Source organism: Geotrypetes seraphini, chromosome 4 (genome assembly GCF_902459505.1).
Source record: "Geotrypetes seraphini chromosome 4, aGeoSer1.1, whole genome shotgun sequence".
NCBI lineage: Eukaryota > Metazoa > Chordata > Amphibia > Gymnophiona > Dermophiidae > Geotrypetes > Geotrypetes seraphini.
The window spans coordinates 121,241,094-121,259,676 of NC_047087.1; the positions used below are offsets into that span (position 1 = coordinate 121,241,094).

The window sequence follows — 18,583 nt, forward strand, 5'->3', positions numbered from 1 at the left end:
TGGGGAGGAGTGGGAAGGAAGAAGGAAAGGAGAAGAGAGAGATGCCAGCGCATAGGGGAGGGGTACAGACAAAAATGGAGAGGAGGGTGAAGCTGAAATAAATCATGTACAAAGGAGAGAAAGGGCACAGGATATAGAGTTTATTGAAGGGACATAGAAACAGGGAAGATGCCATATGGAACAGAGAGAGGGCGGACACTGGATGGAAAGGGCAGAGAGGGTGGGCAGTAGATGGAAGGGGTAGAGAGAGAGAGGGCAGAGGCTGGGTGGAAGGGGCAAAGAGAGAGGACAGATGTTGCATGGAAGGGAGCGAGGACAAACGCTGAATAGAAAGAAGAGAGCGAAGAAATGATTAAAGCAGAAACAACAAAAGGTAGAAAAATGTTTTGTTGCTTTACGAAGAATCAAGTAGTACAAAGAAGGACATATACAAATTTTATAAAAATATGGGGGCCATTGGCAAAATATTGTGATGAATAGTCATCGATTCTTCTCTTTTCCTTTTCTTTTTTAGCACACTAAGGGGGGAGGGTATTGGGAATAATTTTATATAATATGTTATAATATGCTATATAATATGTGTGTTTATACCTATTGAAAATGTGATAAAGGATGGGTGGTTGGGGGGGTTAATGTATCACTAGAGTTTTATGTGGTAGAGATTAATGTGCTATTGTGGAATAACTTGTATAATATATTAGTTTGTGCACTTGCTGTTCAATTTTAAAATGAATAAAGAATTAAAAAAACAAAACAAAACAAGTAGTATTTTAACTGTATTGATTAAAATTTATCAATAGGAAATGGAAATAAGGCAGTTTTGGGGGGACTAAACCCCTTTCCTCAGGTCAGGACAGGATAACATAACAGCTGTATACTGTACTGTCTTGAAGAAAGATTTGGCCTCTGAAAGCTAATTGAAAAATGGATTAGTCCAATAAAATGGTATTTTCATATTTCTCATTATTTGTTTTATTTGTATTTGTAAATTTGTAAAGTGGTGATTGTTATGTAGAAGTTATTTCAAATTTACACCTACTGTCTTTATATTTTGCATAGTATTAGGGGACGTGTCACTGTTTCTGTGGTGTTGCATTGTATGCAGTCTAGTTTCTTGGTTCAGTTTAACTTTTGTCTACATACTTCTATTTTTAGTTTGTGATTATTCCATACTGGGCGAGGGTGTATCTGTGTTCTGTGTGTATGAAAAGGAAATGGCTTTCTGTTAGCATTGACTACAGGATCAACTGACTGTGTAGGATCTGGTTTGTTTAGTTTTACAATGCATGTGTTGGTGTTCTAGTGCTCACTGCAGTGTTTAAGATGCTGCCTTTTTCCTAGGTGCACCCTTGTTGTGTGACTCATGGATTTTTACTAAAAATATATATTTTATATAGAGGAGGTTTAAAAAAAAAAAATGATCAGCACTGGCTGTCATATATACTAGGAACGCCACTGGATTTAATTACCCTATTCTAACTTTACTGTTGACGTAGGTGTTGTCCCCCCCCCCACCAACCACCACACACACTATAAAGAATTAAATTAAAGTTGTATTAACTTTAAGCAGCTTTCAAATGACATTATAAGCAAATAAAAATAAAATAATTTTTTAATACATTGCTAATTATTACCTGCATCTTTACCTAAACTGTTTTGCCCTAGCTTTCACTTTGATCTTACTACTTTTTTATTTTGCTGCAGTGCAATCACACAGGTCTCCTTCAAGGCTCAGTAACACCTCTCCATAAATTATGTGGAAGTGGGGATCACATCTATTTCATATCCTCAGTGAGACCTCAAGAAGGAACCTAGTGATCAAAACATTATTAGATGTGCTTGTATGACTGGATGAGCTATATTTAACTTTTTTTTTTTTTAGTTGTTTAAATTCATGCAGAAATAAATGGTTAGATTGAACCTAATGACTTCATTAATGCTTTTCCCTTTTTAAACCTCTATACCATTTGAAAGAGGGCACATATCTAATTATTCACTTCTAGAATTGGATACTTCTTAAATTTAGTAAAAATATTCTGGTACAAGTGTCAAACCTTAAAAAAAGGAAGCCATATTGAGCACTGGAAAACAATAATTAACTAATAAAAATAGTACACACATTTAGGGCTCATTTTACAAAGGTGCGCTAGCGTTTTTAGCGCATGCACCGGATTAACCACGCTATCTGAAAAACTACCGCCTGCTCAAGAGGTGGTGGTAGCGGCTAGTGCACAGGACATTTTAGCGCACGCTATTCCGCGCTTTGAGGCCCTAATGCACCTTTGTAAAAGGAGCCCTTAATTTTCCCCACTGCCAAATTTCCCCGCCCGGCTACTTTTTCATGCCACTCAGCTGGAAAAAATTTCTGGGGATAACACTGGAGGATATTCAAGACTTAATAGACACCAGAGCAAAAGAACTAAGGGAAGATGACCTAATTGACCTGACTACTCCTGAAGGAGAGGACATACCAGATGAAGAGGAGGAAGGAGTAGAAAAAGTGCTAGAAGACAAGTTTACAGTGGATAATATTGCAGAGGGCATATACAGGTTCAATAGTGCGGTCGATTATTTTTTAATGACATAGACCCATCTATGGTACGTGCGTTAAGGGCGTGGCAAAGGCCCCGACCAAGATGCCCACGTGATCCGATTAGCTCTTGCTACTTTTGCCAAAAAAGCATCTTTTTCTTGTTTTGTTGCCTCTTTAGCGAGTATGAGTGTTTTTCTATTGCCTTGTAGAGGCTTCAGCTTTGATGAATACAGCCTTAAAGAGCATAGCTTTATCTAGCTTGGTATACAAGCCCGATCTGTGGTCTACCACGAGGAACTTCATGGCAACTCCTGCTGAGCAGCGTACATAGAAATATAGAAAATGACGGCAGAAAAGGGCCACGGCCCATCTAGTCTGCCCACACTAATGGCCCACCCCCTAACTACCTCCATGAAGAGATCCCACATGCCAATCCCATCTTTTCTTAAAATCTGGCACGCTGCTGGCCTCAATTACCTGTTGTGGAAGATTATTCCAGCGGTCAACCACCCTTTCGGTGAAGAAATATTTTCTGGTGTCGCCATGAAATTTCCCACCCCTGATTTTCAACGGATGCCCTCTTGTTGCCGTGGGTCCTTTAAGGAAAAAGAGATCCTCTTCCACCTCGATACGGCCTATGACATATTTGAACGTCTCGATCATGTCTCCCCTCTCTCTGGGTTCCTCGAGTGAGTACAGCTGCAACTTACCCAGTCGTTCCTCATACAGGAGATCCTTGAGTCCTGAGACCATCCTGGTGGCCGTTCGCTGAACCGACTCAACTCTCTGTACATCTTTTTGATAATGCGGCCTCCAGAATTGTACACAGTATTCCAGATGGGGTCTCACCATGGATCTGTACAACGGCATTATGACCTCGGGCTTACGGCTGACGAAACTTCTACAGATATAGCCCATGATTTGTCTAGCCCTGGATGAAGCTTTCTCCACTTGATTAGCAGTCTTCATGTCTTCGCTAATAATCACCCCCAAGTCACGTTCTGCTACAGTCCTAGCTAGGATCTCACCATTTAGGGTGTAAGTCCTGCATGGATTTTTGCCGCCAAGGAGCATGACCTTGCATTTTTTGGCATTGAAATTTAGTTGCCAAGTCTTTGGCCAATGCTCCAGCAGGAGTAGGTCCTGCGTCATAATGTCGGGCATTGAGCTTTTATCGGGCACTGTGCTTTCATCTGTTGTGCAGTTGCCTACCATGTTGCATAGTTTGGCGTTATCGGCGAATAATGTAATTTTACCTCGAAGCCCCTCAGCCAAGTCTCTTACAAAGATGTTAAATAGGATCGGGCCCAAGACCGAGCCCTGTGGCACTCCGCTGATCACCTCCGTCGTATCGGAGGGGGTACCATTTACCACTACCCTCTGAAGTCTACCTCTAAGCCAGTCCCTAACCCATGCGGTTAATGTTTCACCCAGTCCCATCGAACCCATCTTGCTCAATAACCTGCGGTGTGGGACGATATTAAACGCTTTGCTGAAGTCCAAGTACACAACGTCCAGGGACTCCCCTATATCCAGCTTTCTTGTTACCCAGTCAAAGAAGCTGATCAGATTTGATTGGCAGGACCTTCCCTTCGTAAAACCATGTTGATGGGGATCTCGTAGATTCTCCTCGTTCAGGATCATATCCAATTGGCGTTTGATTAGTGTTTCCATAAATTTACTCACTATCGATGTGAGACTCACCGGTCTATAATTCTCAGCCTCCGTCCTGCATCCCTTTTTGTGGAGTGGAATGATGTTAGCCATTTTCCAATCCAACGGGACTCTTCCTGTACTTAGGGAAAGATTGAAGAGCGCTGATAATGGTTCCGCCAGGACGTCACTCAACTCCCTGAGCACCCTGGGGTGTAGTTTGTCCGGTCCCATAGCTTTGTTCACCTTGAGTCTTGATAGCTTCTCATAGACACTGCTGGGTGTAAACTCGAAATTTGGAAATGGGTCTTCCGAGTTTTCCCTCGTCGGCAGCTGAGGGCCGGATCCCTGAGCCTCACAAGTGAAGACCGAGCAGAAGTATTCATTTAAAAGTTTGGCTTTGTCGGAGTCCGATTCTACATAGTTCCCATCGGGTTTCCTAAGGCGTACTATCCCATCTGTGTTTCTTTTTCTGTCACTAATATACCAGAAGAAGGATTTATCGCCCTTCTTGATGTTCTTCGCAAGGTTCTCCTCCATTCGGAGTTTGGCCTCCCTGACTGCCGTTTTGACCGCTTTTGACTTGGCCAGATAGTCTTCCTTGGATTCTCGCTTCCCTGATAGATTGTAGAGGATGTACGCTCTTTTCTTCTTTTTTATGAGGTCTGAGATCTCCTCAGAGAACCACTGCGGTCTATTGTTTCTACGCAGTTTACTTACTGATTTGATGTAGCGGTTGGTCGCTTCGTGTAAGGTTGATTTCAGAGTTGACCACATTACCTCTACATTATCTGTTTTGGCATGGTTTTGCAGTGCCCGATGGACGAAATCTCCCATGCTTTCAAAGTTTGTGCCCTTAAAGTTGAGGACCTTGGTTGATGTGCTTGACTTAGTGAAACCTTTCCTGAGGTTGAACCATATCATGTTGTGGTCACTGGAGGCAAACGTATCGCCTACCGAGACCTCTGTGACACTTTCTCCGTTGGTGAGTATTAGGTCTAGTATCGCCCGATCCCTAGTGGGCTCTAATACCATTTGTCTGAGTCTCACTTCCTTTATAGAGGTTAATAGCTTCCTGCTGCCTCACCGATAGCGAACTCTAAGTTGGAGCCTGTCGCGGGGAACCCGCTCAAGGAAATGTATACCTGGATGAAAGAGATTTGTGAGGACCTTAAAGCGGTTCGCACAGAAGTGACTTCGCTGGGAACGGAATTAAAAGCACAAATTCATGAGCCGGGGTCTCGGATAGAAGAAGCGGAGCATTGACTGGATACTCAGGCTGAACTTTTTGAGGCCACGGACCAACATTTAACTGACCTCCACGATAATTACACATTATTACAAGATAAAACTGGAAGATTTTGAGAATCACAGTCGGCGACTCAACTTGCGATTCCAAGGACTGCCTGAGTATCCTACTTACAAAGACTGTGAACATGTTGTTCAGCAGATAGCAAAGCTCTGTTGCAGGAGGAAGCCCATACTATACAGCTGGATCGGGCTCATCATGCATTGGGGGCCCCAAATAATAATAGACCTAAAGATATCACTGTCTGCTTCACGAGTTATAAAACTAAAGATCGCCTACTGCATGCTATTCGCATAGCGGAAAATTTTACTTTGGATTCCTACTCTATACAGATCTACTAGGATCTTTCCAGTATGACCTTAAGGCGTTGGGCGAACCTTTGGCTGCTCACCCAGTACTTGCGGGAACAGAATATACATTATATGTGGCGCCATCTATTTGCCCTCCTGTTTTATAAAGATGCTAAATTGCACCAGATTCGCACTTTGCAGGAAGCTCAGGCCTTTTTACCACCAGATGATCTACCTCTACATCTTCAGCTTTAAGCCCCTCGGTTTTGAATATGCGCCCCCAGCCTAAATGGCAGAGAGTCACCAACAGCAAGGACTGGCTATGCCGTCAACAATCAGCCCCGCAAGTGGTGCTCCTGCAGTCTGGCACTTGACTGTAGTAATTTGTATCGGTAGTACCGTGTTTCCCCGAAAATAAGACACTATCTTATATTAATTTTGTACCCAAAAAGTCTTATTTTTGGGGAGGTCTTATTTTTTTCATGTACAATGATTCTCTCTCCCTTCCTCTCCTCCACCCCAATTCCTCCTTTTTCCTTTCTCTCCCCCACATGTGCAGCATCTTTCCTCCCCTCTCATCCATCCCCTCGTGCAGTATCTTTATATCCCTCCCCCTCTCTCCCTTCTTCCTATCCCCCTGTGCAGCAGAATCCTTGCAGCCTATATCCCCTCCCTCCCCTTGTGCAACAGAACCCTTGCAGCTTCTATCCCTCCCTCCTTCCCATCCTTTGTGCAGTAGAACCCTTGCAGCTTCCTCCCATAGAGCATTTTATAATCCCTCCCATCCCCCCCTGCCGTGCACCCCCTTTCTCCCTGCTGACCCTTTCATTTCTCCCACCTATCCGAACCCCGACCGCATCGTTGGCAGCACAAGCCCCATCGGAGCTTTCTCATGCCTGGGCATTCCACCAACAACCAAGAAATTGAAGAGGACCAACAATTACAAACTATGGTCATGCAATATTCAAATACAAGCCCTATACCTGAAGGAATTATTAGAAGTAATTGGCGAATAATACAAACTCATCCAATATTTAAGGACAATAAATTAAGAACAGCTTACAGTTGGGGACGTAACCTTCTTATCCCTTTACAGTGAAGAAAACATCTACAATCACAGGACATTACAAATGTGGCCACTGCAAGTGTTGTGAAAACACAACGCAAATTAAGAAATGCTATACATTGAAGAGTTTTAGTGATTGCAACACAAGTTTTGCTATATATATTGCAGTGATCTCAAACTCGAACCCTTTGCAGGGCCACATTTTGGATTTGTAGATACTTGGAGGGCCTCAGAAAAAATAGTTAATGTCTTATTAAAGAAATGACAATTTTGCATGAGGTAAAACTCTTTATAGTTTATAAATTTTTCCTTTAGGCTAAGTCTTAATAATAATATTGTCATTTACAGCTAAAGAAACATATGATCAAGAAAGTGTTTTATTTTACTTTTGTGATTATGATAAACATATCAAGGGCCTCAAAATAGTACCTGGCAGGCCGCATATGGCCCCTGGGCCGCGAGTTTGAGACCACTGATATATTGTGATGTGCCCTGTCCTAAAGTTTACGTTGGTAAGACCAAACAAAATTTAAAAACCAGAATGAATGAACACAGATCCAATTATAAACACAAGAAGATGGAAGCACCAATAATTGCACATTGCAACGATTTTCAACATAAGTTTTCTGATTTACGTTCGGCTATCATTGGCATTGAAAAGAAAAATATTAGAGGGGGAAATAGAGAGAAATGATTAATTCAAAGAGATCAAAGATGGGTACACAGATTGTAAACCATCGAACCACATGGATTGAACATCAATATAGAATAGAGAGCTTTTTTCTAAAAATTTCATGCATCAATTACTGTTATGCCTCAGCATATTACTGACATGTTCAGAACATATTACTGATATGAATCCTCAAGTCTGCTTACCTGACATCCTGACCTCCAAAGAACAGTAAGACCAAATGGACTCTGCAATAACCTTGCATATTTGAGATCCTGACTTCCTTTGTCTAAGTGTCAACTGGATAGCATCAAAGAGACAATAAAACTACAACACCTCCTTGCGTCCTGACCTCTTTGATCTCCACAGGACAGTAAGACCAGATGGTCTCTGCAATAACCTTGCTTATTTGAGATCCTGACCTCTTTGATCTCCACAGGAGCTAACATCCTGACCTCATTGATCTTCAAAGGACAGTAAAACCAGATGATCATCAGTAAAGACAGATGGGAAACTACATCAAAAAGACAGTGACAAGTATCTGCTATCTTGACCTCTTTTGACCTGGGTGTTGTCAAAACAGATAACAAAAGAACAGAACCGGCTGTCTTACTAAGAGGGCAGCAGTTTTTCTCTATAAAAGAGAAAAACTCAGCCCATAGAATTTGAATCCAGTTACGTTGCAACAAAGGAACAGCCCGGTTCGGTTCTCCTCTCCTATCAATCGCTTTGGGTTCCAGATTGTGAGGGATAGTGATGTCCGGAAATACGGTGATGTTATTCTATTTTAATATTTATCTATGCATGTAATAAAGTGTTATTGTTTAAGCTTTATATTGTCTGGGTGCCTTTCTGAGGGTTACTGATCATCCCATTGGGCAGAAATAAGTGGCGGAACAAATTGGTACCAGGAAGTGGGGTTGATCGATGTGGTCAAAAAGGCACCAGATGAAACATGGGGTTGAGGGGCAGGCCCCCAACCTCTCCATTCCGGGTTGGGATGACAGCATTTATAAATTAGTAGCCACTGAGTGGTCTGTCGAGGCAGGATTATGTGAATCCTGGACTTTTGGAAGTGGGGATCCACATGAATTATGTGCCTCTTTACAAAAGGTAAAAATTACAAAAGGAAAAGAGCGAGAGGGAATTTCTAGACGAGGATGGATGATTTTAGCAGCATGGAGGAAGTTGCATGAAGCTAAACATGAGTTACAATCAAAGTTAGGGGAGCTGGAAAAGAAAATGTGTGAGCAACAGAATGCCATCACAATGCTACAATGTCAAAATAAATTGTTAATGGATAAGGTGAACACCTATCAAAATGTAGCCGAAAAGGTAGCTGTGCGTTGTGCTCAATATAAATACAAAAAACGGAGGGGGAAAGTGAGTGCCAAAAAGGTTAGGACTTTGCTTTCCCATCCTCCGGATGATTGGGATCCAGATAAATGGGATGGGGATATTTGGGATTCCAATTCTAATACCAGTGAGGAGGATATATGTAATGAAGGAAAGCAGGCAGAAAGCTTAGAAGCAAAGCCAGTGAGAAGACGAAGATTACAGGGAAATCTGCAGACAGGAGAAAATCTAACTAGAAATGATGTTATGGAGGACTTTACTCAGCAAGAAGTCATGGATATTATGGCACGCTTTACACAGCGGCCCGGGGAGCCACTAATACAATGGGTAATTCGGGTACAGGAGTTGGGCGCAGCAGGGATTATGTTAGATGCCACAGATGCCCCTAAATTTGTTCGAATTAGTCAAGAAGCAGCAGTACAAGATGCGCTACGGGAGGATCCCGATCCGACAAATTACAACCAATGGTCTTTATTAGAGGTAATTGGTAAGGGTGTCACGAGGCGATATCCCCTTGAATCTGACTGGCCTTCCAATGATAAAGTTTGGTATACATTGAAAGATGCACAAATGAGAATTAAGGAAGAGGCTATGAAGGTAGCTTTAGTAATAGGTCACGCTGACACATATATGTCATTACCTTTTACTGTATCCATGAGAAATAAAATTATCAGGTATGCTGCACCGGCATACAAACAGGTAATTATGACTCTGTTGATCAATCAAACAGACAGGTCTATTTTGGAAGTCTTGGAAGCGGTCCGACAGTTAGGAGATCTGGGAGACTGGGGACCTCAAACTACTTTTGATAAAAAGAGAGAAGGACAATCCAATTCCAACAGGGCTAATCGAGTATCCCGAAGGGATATGTTTTTGGCATTAATAAAAGATGGGGTAAAGAAGGAAGAAATAGATGGGAAAGATACAGAGACTTTATGGAAAATGTACAAAAGTAGAGGATTAGGAAAGAAATCTATGTCTCAAGCCCAAGTAAACAAGAGTGAGGATGTGCCGGTGCCAACTGCTCCTCCTGCGGAAACTGCTTCCACTCTTTATCCTGATTTAAAAGGGTGGAAGTGGTGGGAGGATCAATGATGTGAATGCCAAGCCTCAGTGTTAGCTTGGACCAAATTAGAACAGCGTCCACATGTCGAGGTAAATATCTATTGGAAATCTGGGGAGCAAAAGGTACAAGCTCTAGTGGACACTGGGGCGGAGGCATCTATTATATATGGGAACCCTAAAAAATTTCGGGGCCCTAGAATACAAATAGCAGGATTGGGGGGGAAAATTATTCAAGCAGTACAGACAAAACTGAGATTAAAAATTGGACAATTACCAATCCGGGAGTATACTGTACTGATCACTGAGATTCCTGAGTATATAATAGGGATAGATATTCTGAAAGGGCTAACCTTACAGCTTTCTGATGGAATTTATAGTTTTGGCAAATCACCAGCCATTCCTATAAGATCAGTAGTGGTGGGAAAATTACCTGTTCCAATAGTAGTACCAATCTCCACAAAAATTGTAAACATGAAACAATATCGCATTCCGGGAGGGCACGAAGAAATTACCAATACAATACAGGATTTGGTGAAAGCGGGAGTAATAAAAACAGTTACCTCCGCCTTCAATAATCCTGTATGGCCCGTCCATAAGGCAGATGGAAGTTGGAGAATGACAGTAGATTACCGAGAATTGAATAAACATACGCCACCTTTAAGTGCCGCTGTTCCCGATATGATAACACTGGTTGAACAAATTCAATCACGAACTGGTACTTGGTATGCAGTTATTGATTTAGCCAATGCATTTTTCTCTATTCCTATAGTGGAGCAATGTCAGGAACAATTTGCATTCACTTGGCAAGGGAGACAATATACATTTACCAGACTACCACAAGGGTATTTACATAGTCCCACTTTCTGTCACAAGATTATAGCAGAGCATTTAGATAACTGTACCTTACCTGAAGGAGTAGAACTATCACACTATATTGATGACATTTTGATCCAGGGTAATACAGAAAAGGAAGTTGCAGATGCTTTGGCATTGGTAGTAGAAACAATGAGACAGGCTGGGTGGGAAATAAATCCAAAGAAAGTACAGGGACCAGCACAAACAGTGGTATTTTTAGGAATTAAATGGTCAAAAGGGTGTCGAGAAGTGATAGAGAAAGTTAAACAGAAAATTGTAAACTTCCCTTCTCCCCAAAGTAAGAAACAAACCCAGGCCTTTATTGGCCTTTTTGGATTCTGGAGGCAACATATTCCACACTTGGGGCAAATCCTGTCTCCTCTGTACAAAATCACAAGAAAAAAATATGATTTTGTCTGGACTGAACACGAAGAGCAGGCTTTCCAGAGAGCAAAGGAAGCTATTCAGCAAGCCATGAATTTGTGGCCATTAAAGGAGGGTCCAGTAGAATTGCAAGTGAGTGTACAGGAGCGATATGCTAATTGGAGCCTATGGCAAAAGCAAGCTGGACGACGAGTGCCTTTGGGATTCTGGAATAGGACTCTCCCAGAAACTGGGACCCGATACACACCCTTTGAAAGACAGCTGCTAGCATGCTACTGGGCTTTGGTAGCAACAGAACAGTTGACCATAGGACACGAAGTAATGATACGACCAGAAATACCCATTATGACATGGATCATGAGTGACCCAAAAACTCATCGTATTGGACATGCCCAGGAACAGAGTATCATAAAATGGAAATGGTACATCCAACAGAGGGCTAAGTCAGGCCTACATGGAGTAACGATGCTGCATGAAAAAGTATTTAATGTGCCCACAGAAGATACCCCAATGCAAGTGGACGACATATGTGAAAGTCCCATTCGGTGGGGAAGGACATATCAAGAACTAACTGAGACACAACAAAAGCATACCTGGTTTACAGATGGTTCCTCCAAATACCAGGGTCAACTGAGACATTGGAAGGGCGTGTCCTTTAATCCAGTCACAAAGCAACTGCTAACAACCACTGGAAAAGGAGAGAGCTCACAATATGCTGAACTATATGCAGTGTGGCAGGCCATACGGCTAGAACAAGGACAACAATGCCATATCTTTACTGATTCATGGGCAGTAGCAAATGGAATGACAACTTGGATGATGAAATGGAAAAAGGACAATTGGACAATTCATAATAAAGAAGTCTGGGGAGCCAGACTTTGGCAAGATATTCTGGAATGGGCCAATACTACCGTAATAACAGTGTACCATGTAGATGCACATGTGGTGAAAGATACGCTTGACACTGTTTTCAACTCTATTGCAGATAGCGCATCCAAACTCACTGAAACAGAGTTGGCAGAAGAACAAAACTCTTCCACCCCGCACGTTGTGGTCATGGAAACAGATGTTGCTTCCGAAATGGCCATGGCAACATGGGCACATCAAAAGTCCGGACACCTTGGGGAGAAGGGAACTATTAGGTGGGCACATGATAGAGGAATACATTGTACTGTAGATATGGTAAAGACAGTAATCAGTAATTGTCATTTATGTAAACTAGCTCTCACATCAGCGCAGCAGATGCCCCCAATTTTTGGGAAAATAGCCAGAGGCAGGCTACCAGGTCAGATTTGGCAAATAGATTATATAGGCCCTCTACCATTGTCTAAAGGATGTCAATATGTGTGTACCAAGGTAGATACCTATTCAGGGTTGTTAGTGGCTTATCCTTGCCGGAAAGCCAATCAAGAAAACACAATTAGAGCATTAGGATTAATTACCTTATATTACGGACACCCTCTAGAAATACAGTCAGACAGGGGGACTCATTTTACAGGTAATATGATTAGGGATTGGATCAATGATAACAATGTTCAATGGAGACTACATGTAGCCTATCATCCACAAGCCTCAGGACTGATAGAAAGAATGAATGGATTATTAAAAACCCAATTAAAGAGATTAGGATATCAGTCATTGCGTAGGTGGAGGGAAAATTTAACTGAAGCCTTACAAATTTTGAACAATAGACCCATAGCTTCACATACTACACCCCTGAATAGGATGCTGTATTCCACACTTGAAGCAAGTGACAAAATTTGTACCCTCCAGTTTTGGACTGTTAGACCTGGAGTACAGCTTCCTATAAGGGCCACTGATGGATCTGCTGGACTAGATGTATATTGCCCTAATGAATGCAAATTAGATCCACAAATAGTGAAACCTATTCAAACTGGTTTGGGGGTGCTAATTCCAAAGGGATATTATGGACAGATTTGTCCGCAATCAAGTTTGGCTCTTAAAGGTGTAACTATAATGGGGGGTGTCATTGATTCAGACTATCGGGGCGAAATTGGAATATTGTTATTAAACCTTGGAAAAGAAGCTATCATTCTCCAAAAGGGGGATCGTGTTGCACAATTGATAACTATTGCAATTAAAATGGAAGCTCCACAGTTAATTGATAAACCCCTGCACCATTATGGCCGAAGTGAACCAGGCTTTGGGGCAGCTAATGTAATTAAAGCTGGTATGAGAATCTGGTGGAAGAAACCACTCCAACCAATAGTAGGAGCCACCGTAATAGCTGCAGGGAAAGATAGTATTGTACAAATACTAGTGGATGGTTATGAACGTCCAATCTTCGCTCCTCGAGACCAATGTTTTAGGAGAGAATAAAGATTCTTTTTCTTTCCACAGGACCTAACATGGAAGTGTATCACCATTCTATCTTTGGTATGGTACAGACAAACTGCAATAATGCCAGTGAAGAGTGACCGTCCAACCACTGTCGTCATGATTCAGTGGAAAAATGCTACTTCAATGAGAAAACAAGATAATTTCACATGCAGCGAAAACTCCGTGTAACATTTGGAATTTTACATTTTCTCCTTCTCCTGTCATTCGATATGACACAGATACCGGGTTCACTAAATATTATAAAACTCCTTTTTGGGTGATGAATGCCTCTGTAATTAGCATTACCATTCGAAATCACACTGGGATCCAATGTACTAACTATACTTTCCCCCAAAATATAGTTAGTAAACAAGTGGCTCGAGATATCATACAAACACAAAAATTTACTAGCACTACATTTTGGAATTTATCCTTACCCATTAACAGGGCACAGGGACTAATTTGTAGGAATGCAACCAAAATTGAAAACCGCACTGACATGGTAATTATTATGACATTTATCCATACTAATCCTATTTCATTAAATGCCTCTTTAGTAAGAAATATTAGAGAATGCAAAAATACCAGTTTAGAACATAAGGAAATGATATATGAATGGAAAATTAATTTTCCTATTCTACCCAAATGTAGGACCCGAAGATGGCTGGATCAACTATTAGGGGGGGCGGGAACTACATTAGGTATTGTAAATACTATTGATTCTGAAATACTGGCTGGCAAACAAGCATCTTTTGGCTCCGGAGTAGCGGATGTATTTAGATGGGAAGGTAAATGGATGCCAAATACTGTACATAATCATGAACTAACCCTACGATATGATCAGTTAATGTTACATGTTGTTAATGATACTATAATACAGCAATATACTTTAGATAGTAATGTTTCTTCAGCCTTACATTGGACTATTTGTGAGATTCGTGTTTTGTCTTTTATACAACAAAGAATTAATTTTATCCAGCAGTTACAATTACGAAATACCTCATTGATTTTTGTATTATTTAATAAAACCACGCCCTTAGATAGAACATGGTGGAATTTTGATATAAAACAATGTTCTGATTTCTCCTGTGAAGGGTTGCTTACGTTATTTGATGTAAGGAACTCTACCATAATGTGTCCTTTCACTGTGATGCCTTTGGTATTAGGACCCCAATTATGGTTTCCTACTTACTATGGGCAACAAATAGATGAACAGAACAAAACATACGTGTTAAAAAATTGTAAACAAATTCAACATGGACAAGTTTGTCCATCTTCTTATGCGATCTATGAACCATGTTCTCTACAACATACCTACAATCTGTGCCAATGGACTGTTCAACCTCAAGGTTACACTTTTATACAAGAAATATTACATAAATATGTCTGTGTTGCTAGCAGTACTGTTGAACTTGTGATTCCTGCTATTCAAGCTCCCTTTTCAGTATGTTTACAGAATGTTAGTGTGTTGCAGTGGGCAAATAATGCAACTTATCATTTTTATGAACCCTGGATATCAAATGTAAATGTTAATCTTTCTTTTGCCGATGTAATTACTCCAATTATTTTATTACCCTCTGTAAAGAAAGCTATGCAAAATATAGCAATTCTAAATAAAGCAAACCAGCAACGTAACCTTACCTTGCTACAGCATAAAATAGATACTGAATTTTTAAATACTAACTTGCATTCAGTGGCAGATCATATTGAAGCTACTACTGCACACCATTGGTGGGATGCTTTTACCGGGTGGAGTGCTACAGCAAGAAAAGTGTTTCTTCATCCCTTAATCTATATTTGTTTAGTTATCCTTATGTTAACATTTCTTAACTGTGGATTTACCTATTGTGTATACAAACGAACACTCTATCCCTCTATTCGGATGACTTCTTATTCGGAGATACAGACTTAAGGATCCAGGGATGGACTGTTATGCCTTAGCATATTACTGACATGTTCAGAACATATTACTGATATGAATCCTCAAGTCTGCTTACCTGACATCCTGACCTCCAAAGAACAGTAAGACCAAATGGTCTCTGCAATAACCTTGCGTATTTGAGATCCTGACTTCCTTTGTCTAAGTGTCAACTGGATAGCATCAAAGAGACAATAAAACTACAACACCTCCTTGCGTCCTGACCTCTTTGATCTCCACAGGACAGTAAGACCAGATGGTCTCTGCAATAACCTTGCTTATTTGAGATCCTGACCTCTTTGATCTCCACAGGAGCTAACATCCTGACCTCATTGATCTTCAAAGGACAGTAAAACCAGATGATCATCAGTAAAGACAGATGGGAAACTACATCAAAAAGACAGTGACAAGTATCTGCTATCTTGACCTCTTTTGACCTGGGTGTTGTCAAAACAGATAACAAAAGAACAGAACCGGCTGTCTTACTAAGAGGGCAGCAGTTTTTCTCTATAAAAGAGAAAAACTCAGCCCATAGAATTTGAATCCAGTTACGTTGCAACAAAGGAACAGCCCGGTTCGGTTCTCCTCTCCTATCAATCGCTTTGGGTTCCAGATTGTGAGGGATAGTGATGTCCGGAAATACGGTGATGTTATTCTATTTTAATATTTATCTATGCATGTAATAAAGTGTTATTGTTTAAGCTTTATATTGTCTGGGTGCCTTTCTGAGGGTTACTGATCATCCCATTGGGCAGAAATAAGTGGCGGAACAATTACATTAGCTGGTATACAGTTTTAGTATTTATTTTAGTACCATCAAGTCACAAAATATAGTTTCCATATCAAATCCCTCATACTTTTTTCAGCGATTTCATAAATCAAATATATACATTCTTTAAGTAAATTAGGAAACATATGCAAAGCCATGGCGATACAATCTCTAAGGGAGAGATTATAACATCGGGTAACATAGTAACATAGTAGATGACGGCAGATAAAGACCCTAATGGTCCATCCAGTTTGCCCAACCTGATTCAATTTAAATTTTTTAATTTTTTTCTTCTTAGCTATTTCTGGGCAAGAATACAAAGCTTTACCCGGTACTGTGCTTGGGTTTCAACTGCTGAAATCTCTGTTAAGACTTACTCCAGCCCATCTATACCCTCCCAGCCATTGAAGCCCTCCCCAGCCCATCCTCCAACAAACGGCCATATACAGACACAGACCGTGCAAGTCTGCCCAGTACTGGCCTTAGTTCAATATTTAATATTATTTTCTGATTCTAAATCCTCTGTGTTCATCCCACGCTTCTTTGAACTCAGTCACAGTTTTACTCTCCACCACCTCTCTCGGGTAAACCACTCATAGGGGAAGTTTTACCGTTATCTAGGTTTTTTGGACTGTGATTTTGTGGATCATTCAGTAATGGGTTTTAGATTTATAAGCTACAAGTGAGGTTCTTCCATTAAACAGTTTTTTAAAAATCAGACATTTTGTCATATGACAAATTTCTGACCAATCGGTAATTGGTTGGCCAAATTATTTTCTTTAGTGCCATTGAATTCAAACTTTGATTGGCACTCACAGCATTCTATTTAAAATGGGACCCCATTTTGATGCTTCTACTTTAGTTCTAAATAGAAGTGGTGCAAGGAGAGCCTCCCCAGTAAATCTAAATCAGTAAGTACCACTATTAAACAAAGATGTATTTTGAGACAGTAGTCTGCATTTTATAAAACTTTACTAAAGAGCGATAGACATATTTTAAACATGTGACAATTGGGCGAGTAAATGAGAACCGCGGTATAGCTTTGATTCTAAAACAAATAGTTACTGAATGAGGGAAGTGGCAATGACTCTGTCCTGTGTCACAGAAAGGGTGGTGGATCAGTGGAACAAACTTCCGGAGCAGGTGATCAGAGCCACCAGCGTGCTCGACTTTAAGAATAAATGGGACATCCACGTGGGATCCCTGCGAGGGTCGAGTTAAGGAGCTGGGTCATTAGCACTCAGACTTAATGGGGTGGGTCAGTAGAGTGGGCAGACTTGGTGGGCTGTAGCCCTTTTCTGCCGTCATCTTTCTATGTTTCTATGTTTCTACTGCTCTATATTCAAACTTTAACAATATCAGGAGAGCGCTGGTAACAATCTATCAGTAGTAACAAGTAAAGACAAACGTTTAAGGTTAGCATTTTCTGATTAAAGTATTGTGTTAATGGCTTGTCAACATTCGCTCACAGATCTATGATTAAAAAACAGTGATCTGGTAAGAGGGGACAAATCAAAATAAAACGCAACAATTTAGTTCTAAAATAATTTCATATCAAGCCAATCTAGAGCAATGATTTTTAGGCACCTATACACCTTTTCAAATTTGATGTCAATTTATGTGAGTTCATAATCCTTATAAATTCTTTGCCACTATCATTGCATAATGAAATATAATATTTACGGCAGGCACATTATTAAGTTTTATAACCATGCTAGCATAAAAGGCTGTGAATGACTTGCTATTATAATACATATGCAATGATTAAGTAAATGAAATAACATTAGAGGATGTCCTTCATATTTCATGTCAATTTATGGAGGGCAATGATCTTTTTTTAAACATATCACTGTGGCAATTGTAAAATATCTTAGAACAGGAGTCATCAGTAGCCATACCAATGAGTCTTGAGATTAAAATTAGGCAACAAGTGACTAGTATATATTTAACCAAGATTGGGATGAAATAATACTGGATGATTTTTAAATCGATTAATTAATAACATTAAATTTTGGAGTAAGTTATTTAGTTGTGAGATACAACATGGGTGTATTTTAAAATAATTAATTAAATATGTATTTTTATAATAAGTTATCTAGTCATAACAATAGAATAAACAAACACATATTAAATTCATTAATTTAGGTTTGTTGGGATTTGCACCTAATATAAATCAATAATGCAGTTTGTTTTTAATGCAGAACAGCAGTAAAGTGGAGAGCATTAGCCCCTGAGGAAACATGCCAGTGAAACGGCTGGGTAGCCCTCAGGCTATAAGATAAGTGCTCTTCTTTATTATTATTCCAGCACCACATTGATGCATTAAGGTATTGCCTGCATAAAAAAAGATAACAAGACCAATGATGAATACATTA

The 18,583-nt window shown here is 40.4% G+C and overlaps 1 protein-coding gene across 6 annotated transcripts in view; it reads right to left on the reverse strand.

Moving 5' to 3' along the window:
* The window catches only part of SPICE1 (spindle and centriole associated protein 1), a 402,804-nt gene that overhangs the window by 135,371 nt on the left and 248,850 nt on the right, over positions 1-18,583 (reverse strand). The window lies entirely within an intron of this gene.